The sequence below is a fragment of the Apostichopus japonicus genome, chromosome 3 (genome assembly GCF_037975245.1).
Source record: "Apostichopus japonicus isolate 1M-3 chromosome 3, ASM3797524v1, whole genome shotgun sequence".
Classification (NCBI taxonomy): domain Eukaryota; kingdom Metazoa; phylum Echinodermata; class Holothuroidea; order Aspidochirotida; family Stichopodidae; genus Apostichopus; species Apostichopus japonicus.
In genome coordinates, this window is record NC_092563.1 from 18,818,713 (window position 1) to 18,824,786 (window position 6,074).

Below are 6,074 nucleotides of genomic sequence, written 5' to 3' on the forward strand. Positions count from 1 at the left end.
GCCGACGGATCTGGAAGATGTGACTGAAATGGAAAATTTTTGAAACGTCCTTATATGCAATCTGGTGCATATTTTAAGTCAAATTTGGCACCGTAGAATTTCCATTTCGATATTATTTTTATGGCAGTCGGCAGAAGAAGAATTAATTGGGACCAATTATCGAACTGTGTTTTCTCTTTCACCCAGTGGCGTAGGAAGGTACTTTTGAGAGGGGGGGCTGAAGACTGATGGCCGGCCTGGGGGAGGGGTCTAAGGGGAGGGGGTGTCCCCCTCCCCTTTTGGAATTTTTTGCATTTCCAGGTGGCCTCAGATGCAATTTGGTGCAATATAGCACACTTCAACACTCACTCCATTTTGTAAACTTAATTTTGTATTTTCACCTGGCCTAGATGCAATTTGGTGCTCCAAATGAGACTTTTTTCTCATTTGGAAATGAAAAAGGGGTTTTCTGGCTTGCGAAGCGGGGGGGGGGGGGCGGAATGATACTTCCGCCCCTCCACATTTTTCACTGGGGGGGGGGCTGGCGCCCTACGCCCTTGCTTTCACCGATCGTTGAAATAGTGAAACTTCGTGATAAAATGTTCAGAAAACTTTCCGGTAATGATGAGAAATAACAACATTCATTGTTATACAAGCGAGAAACGTTAAAAATTGTGTACAATTCGTGAGCCGTGTCCTTAAGTTTTTCACGGAGAACGAATGACATCTGCGATGACGTCATTCTGAACAGAGGATAATAACAACACGTTGTCACACGATAGCACGACTCATGGGCTGCGGCCTATACGGAAGCCTTTAATTCCATTTCTTTCACTGAGTTGCCGGCGATTCTGGCCCTCGTCTAGCTGAGCCTGGCTACAGTAGCTATACTGACGGCCGTGACATTATCAGTTATTTGCCGAGAGGTTTTTAACTTGCAGGCGTCGGGTGATTGGATTGGTGAATGAGTTTGTCAGATGAAGAACTGGAAAATTGAAATAACCGATAAAGAAGCTCCCGTTCTCCTTTTCTCTATTCAGCTTTCCTTCTTTCTTCCCCTTCCGCTCTCTTCACCTTTTCTCCTTTTGCCGACAGACCCAAAATTTGCCGACAGCGACCAAATTATTGGGGGGTGTGACACCCCACACCCCCCCCCCCCCCCCGCTCGCTACGCCCCTGCACGCGGAATTATCCAAACTGTTTCCAAAAGAACCGATTCTAGCCTACAAAAGGGCCCAAAATCTCAAAGATTTACTTGTTAACTCAAGGTTTCATACTAACGAAGAATCAGCTGACTCTCAAGGTTCACACGAAGCTCTTTTAGATGCTCTTATAGCTGCACTATGAGTCCATAAAAACTCGTGCACAGAAAATAGATGCATTTTGAGAACGAGACGCCCAGGCCGAATATAAAATATTCAAAGGCTACTACTGATGAAGCTCCTCCTATAAAGTTTGAGAGCAGAAACCGGTCTAGTTGGTCATAAGAACCTACACTAGTCTCTCCTACTATTAACAGTACACTCAATTCACCTAATAGGTGCAATTATGTTTCACCACGAGGAGCATGCTATAAGTTCATGTTCATCGGGCCCTCCCTTAAAAGTACTTCAGGTTCTTGGCGACTACGTTGCGTTAGATAGTGTAAAACCGCCTACACCCCCTTTCATTCAGATAATTATGATATACTTGCTAACTGTGCATTGATTTTCCCTGACAGTAATAGTCAGCACTATAGTACTGAGCCGTATCTAATTAATACGTGATGTCGCGTAGGCTTGATAATTGCCTTAGTTTCAAATTTGGAATAAAAACGATCGCGTTTCAGGAAAGAGCAGCTGGATATATATTAGGCTTTTCTTTCACCAAGTTATGCCTATTAGGAATTTGAAGTACTCCCACATAAAAAAAAAACGCAACTGATTTCCAAAAAGGGAGGGGGGCCGGGGCCGGGTCGGCCCCCATAGGCGTACGAGGCGGGGGGGCAGACTACCCCCCAAATTTCCAGAGGACAAGAAATTCGGGCAAAAGTCCTGAAAAATTCGGGCAGCCTAAGAGGAGAAAAAAAATATATATATATATATATATATATATATTTTTTTTAGGCTGCCCGAATTTTTCATGACTTTTGCCCGAATTTCTTGTCATCTGGAATATAAATATTCAGTAGCTTGCCCCAATCTTTTTCAAATTTTTGCCCGACAATTCCATGATTTTCTTTATTCAGCATCATTATGCCCGAATATTTCCGTGTAACACCACCGTAAGCGCAGTTCATCTGGGCTACCACGCTTTTTGCAAGATCAATTTTTTTTTCTTCTAACTAGTCAATTGTTTACCTGGACCAAGGGCGGCGGAACCGGGGGGCACAGGGGCACGTGCGCCCCACTTTTCCTCAGGTTAAAAATGAGACTTTTTTCTATATAAAAATTGAGGTGCCTCAAGTTAGCAAGAGGCCAGGGAACCATAATGAACACTCGGGAAGGGCCGTTTCCGGCCATCTGAGGGGTTTGTAAAACAAAATTTTTTTATAGTACACTCCGCGCCAACCGATGGTGGCGCTCCGCTCAGATAGTCGTGCGTACAACTTTGCAAATCCTGGCTAAGCCCGTGACTATTTATGAATTTCTGTGGGTTAAACTTAAAACTATTTCGAATGGAAAATTTGTTAAGATAATAACAAGAAAAAAACCAGTCTAATTCGGAAGATTCCTACATTAGCAACTAGCATGATTTCACCTCATTTTGTCTCAAGAGAAACTTGTTCCTTGTTTCCCAATTTGCGTATTGGATATTGCAGTGCTAGTATGCCTATTTTCCTTTGGGGGGGGGGGGGCGTTGATGGAGTGATGTGTATACACAAATAAGATAATACAATAAGAGTTATAAAGGGTACTAAATATAGGGCTGCATCAGTCCAATCGAATTTCTGCAAAATGCCCTTTGATGTAGGTGCCCCCCAGATTAAAAGTGCTTCCGCCGCCCTTGACCTGGATATCCCCAACATGAGTGTATATAGAAGAAACATTTTCTTTTTCATGGATGGTGGGGGGGGGGGGGGTGCCTACAAGCATAGAAGTACGGGTTTATCATATTCTTTGTTATATTTTATACTTTTTTGTGAGAAAATTGCAGTCTCACCCGACACAGCGACATTATCCCGCTTACGTGTCGTTGAACAATGTATGTTTTTCTGGAGGTAGCTGAGTACTGTGTTAAAATAATAAATAAGGTAACTAAATAGGAGCTTAAAAAATATACTGTCCCATTTTTCCCCTTCAAAGTGATGTTACCATTTTTTCTTCTTCTAATATACCAAATTTTTGGGGAAGTGTAAATTTCTAAAACGTGAGATTATAAAATAAAGAATGTTTAGATGCAACTTGCAAGGCCTCAGAAGTGCCGTTTCCGGCAATCTGAGAGGCATTGTGTGCCCAAAATTTTCTTGTACGCTACGCGCCAACCGATGGTGGCGCTCCGCTTAGATAGTGCCACGGGAACTTTCGGGCACAAAAAGTTCTGCCCCCCCAAACTGAAATGGTCCCGTACGCCTATGTCGGCCCCCCCTGGATCCGCCCCTGGTTAATACCTAAAATATTAATTCACTTGACATATTGTTTACTTATATGTGATACAGTTTCATCATCGTCATCATTTCTATTTGGGGGGAGTGGGGGGGGGGAGCGGGGGGAGGAGCCCAATCATTTGTTGACTTCGTGTTAATTCAGATGTTACCAGTAAGTGTTGGCTAACGTGTATACGCGATTGTGATTGGTTACTCGTTACATCATAATTCAAATATTTTCGCCTTATAAACTATTTGCAATTATTAACAACAGCTGAAAAAAATGTGCGCATTAGACGATCGATGGGGAACAATTAATCGATACTGGCGATTTAATTTTTTTTTGTGACAACATTTGATTTGATTTGATTTGATTTTATTCGCACTCAGATTGTTCAAAATACAAAACTAATACAAAGACAAATGGACAAAAAGGACGGAAAAGAAAAGAACAAAAAGAGTAACAGCTAAACCCATTAGGCTGACTGAACGTCGGCCCATTTCCAATGGGGCCCTATACATTCAGTAGTCCTGTATCTATTGCAGTGGCGTAGCTAGGATTTTTTGAGTGGGGGGGCCATGGGGGGGCTGTTCTTTCTAGTGGGGGGGCCGGAGGTTACTATCTAAGCGGAGCGCCACCATGGTTGGCGCGGAGCGTACAGAGAAAATTTGAGATTTCAGCACCCCCCAGATCGCAGGAGATGGCACCTGTGAGGCAAAATAGCAACCAAAAAGATGTGCAACTTTGGTGACAGAAATGCAAAAAAAGTTTTTTCTCTTTTATGCTGACTGGCCTTGCCAACGCAACCAGACTTTTAACTTGAGGGAAGTTGGCATCATTTGCAGGAATTTCAGAATTCCCAATATTTTATATCTCTACCAGTAGTGGAAAATCCTGTTTCGACAGTTTCGTGGGCATAAAAAAGTTGTTTTGTGGAATATTCAATGACATATATTCATTTGACTCGAGGCAATATATGAATAACTGCAGGGGGCGGCGATCGGTTTCAAATATTGGGGGGGGGGGGGGACATCTGCTTGGATGCAGGCGAAGTACTGTCAAAGCGGAGCGCCACCATTGGTTGGCGCGCAGCGTACAAGAAAATTTCTGGTTTTGATAGCCCCCCAGATGACCGGAAATGGCACTTCTCGGGCTTGAAACTGACCAACCAGATGTACACTTTTGCCTGAGAACCAAGTTTTTCCTAATAGTTTTTTTTTTCATTCATAACCTTTTGTCAAGATTGTCACCAGTCACACATCATGTTCGACCTCATTGCATTTGTAGGTAATTCTACGTAACGCCCCACAATACCCGTCAGCCCCACTTTTCAAGGTTTTAAGCCCATTATTTGTTCAGAATTTGAATAATAAATTCACTTCAAAACATACCCATAATGTTGCACTAAATTTCATCTATGGACAACCAATATAGAAAACCCCCCTCAACCACTAACAGACCGGTCAAAATTGCACGAGTATAGAGGGAAGTATACTATGATGAAGAATGTTGGTCAAGGAATTTTCGAAATTTCAGACACAGTTAAATTATTGGTGTACAAATATTAAAACCTCTTATAACGGCTACTATAAAACTTCGATATCATAGAAAATACCAAAAAAATATGCTCGAGGGGGAGGGCGGTCTCCACCCCTTCACCCCCCCCTCCCTTGGCTACGCACCTGCGGTTAGAAATCTTGTGGGAAACAGGCCAAATGGAAACCCAGTGAACCCATATCGATGTGGATCCTATGTATGACTGTACGTACTTACACTCATACACAAGATGCAAACCAAATTTCATTACGGATGCGGTCCGTCTAGCTATTCATTTCGAGAAAAAAAAGTAAAAACTACTTTCGGTCATATATAGTAACAAATTGTGACACGGTTAGACAGGCGCTTTGCGAGGAATTTGGCAAGGGAGGGGCAAAGCTTTTACCCAGACTTTCTAAGCGTAGCGCCACCATAAGTTGGCGCGAAGCGCAAAAGAAAATTTTGGCCGAAAATGTCTCCCAGATCGCTGGAAATGGCACTTCCCCGGCCTTGTAAGTTGCATCTAAGCATTTTCTATTTTGATATTACTAGCGATATCATAAAAAAATACAAAACATATGCTTAAAAAAAACTATGCCACCAAATATTGGGGGGGATATAAGATACTATATCCCCCACCTAAAATATTGGGGGACATGTCCCCCCCGTCCCCCCCCCCCCCATGATCGCCGCCCATGAATACCTGATACCTCGGCTCAGTACAAACGGAGCCAATCTTTTGATAGATTGTTGCGCTAGGTGGAAGCACTGAACATATTTTCAGCAGATATCGCTATCACGCAGCACAACAAGGTTCGTGGTGTATGGTCGCAATCGTCGCATCGACCATTGCCATGCCATGCTGTGTGTCCATTCTCATGATTACTACAGATATTGTATTATTCTTATTCTGCCAGATGCAGACGAGAAAATTGTGTAACTCTTTTTCCCAAATTATTGAACAAAAAATATTAGCGAATCGCACTGATGAGT

The 6,074-nt window shown here is 42.8% G+C and overlaps 1 protein-coding gene and 1 long non-coding RNA gene across 3 annotated transcripts in view; one reads left to right on the forward strand and one right to left on the reverse strand.

Moving 5' to 3' along the window:
• LOC139965340 (uncharacterized) overlaps window positions 1-6,074 on the reverse strand; it is a 146,409-nt gene that overhangs the window by 136,871 nt on the left and 3,464 nt on the right. The window lies entirely within an intron of this gene.
• Window positions 1-6,074, forward strand: part of LOC139965330 (alpha-amylase 4N-like) — a 37,683-nt gene that overhangs the window by 5,838 nt on the left and 25,771 nt on the right. The window lies entirely within an intron of this gene.